Below are 1,479 nucleotides of genomic sequence, written 5' to 3' on the forward strand. Positions count from 1 at the left end.
ACAACGGCGCTTTGTCTATCTATGTAACGAGTTTGTCACACATGATAAAAAATGCGTGTTCGGACTCAAAATATCATCGTTGATTAGAGAGGGAATAGATATATAGAATGCTAATAGTTTCTCCTCTCTCCCCCTAAAATTGAAAGCTGCGAAAGATGTCAGAACATAAACTATTGTTATTGTATATATGACACTGTTATCGTTACGGGGAAGTAACAATCTGAGCTGTAATTACAAGTAATGAGAACATTATAATCTTCAGTACGCTGTTCAATGTGTGGGAATATATAAGACAAAAAATCTTACAGATTTAACTTTAAACAATTTATTGCAAATGTGTGAAACATAAAGTATGGTATAATAATGATCTTAAATTCTATAATGACAATGGCTATAGTAAAAGCGCAGACACATAAGCAAAATTCATTTTACTTTTAAAAAATAATTAAATTGAGTGAAAATGTAAATCTTTTTTTTTTTTATCAAATTATATTATTTTTTAAACGTAAAGATTTATAAAAAAAAGTATGTTATCCGTTACTCTATTAAGCTAAAGTGCAAATCTAATCGCGGATACATTGCTGTTCGTAAAACAATAATATCTCGTAGAACGTAACTTATATTTATCCGTTTAACATATTGTCTTATTTACTTAAGATACAAATATTAACTTTTCAGTAAGAGCATGGTATAAAAACAAGGATATGCTTTTTTGGTGGTAGATCACTGCGCAGTCACAAAGCTTACGTCACATTCGGAACTGGACAGAGAGGACGAAATATCACGTGGTATCACTCATATACCTTTCTCTCTCGCACTCCTTGCCATGACGTAAGCTTAGTGACAATTTTGGTCGGCATCAACATGCGCGAGAATACCAGACGAACATACCCTTGTTTTTATAACATGAGTAAGAGAAATCCGACAAATTGCGTAGAACACAGGATTTTTTATTAATTAAATAATGCATAAGTATTATACGTTATTGGAAATTACACGTATTCGTAACTATATAATTCCTAATAATATATTACTTATGAATGCGCATCTAGTTCACATCCACTTCCATTTCTACGAGTAAGTGTCCCATGAATCATTTAGATATATGCTACACGTGTGTGTACAGATATGCATGTAAAAAATAATTATAGAAATATATTATTTCTCTGTACTCCAATTGTTTCGCGATTAATTTTATAAAATCTGTAGGACATCTCTGAGAAAAAAAATCAGAAAATCATATTTACATATCGGATTAACAGAAACTTTGTAAAATTATGTCATAATAGCGCGAATACAATGGATATACTCCATTTGACATAACGGGCATTTATGATTTTCCAATCGTTGCTCACAATCACTACAAATACATAAGTGCCCGCATGGTACAAATATATGAGTAGCTATTGTAATCAAGCATGTACAACATGCACCACGTATGCTTGATGCAGATATTGGACTCAGATCGGAAGAGCACAC

The 1,479-nt window shown here is 31.8% G+C and overlaps 1 protein-coding gene across 1 annotated transcript in view; it reads right to left on the bottom strand.

Moving 5' to 3' along the window:
* The window catches only part of LOC105448242 (proline-rich receptor-like protein kinase PERK9), a 6,905-nt gene that overhangs the window by 5,055 nt on the left and 371 nt on the right, over nt 1–1,479 (bottom strand). The window lies entirely within an intron of this gene.

Source organism: Wasmannia auropunctata, unplaced genomic scaffold (assembly GCF_000956235.1).
Source record: "Wasmannia auropunctata unplaced genomic scaffold, wasmannia.A_1.0 LD336116.1, whole genome shotgun sequence".
NCBI lineage: Eukaryota > Metazoa > Arthropoda > Insecta > Hymenoptera > Formicidae > Wasmannia > Wasmannia auropunctata.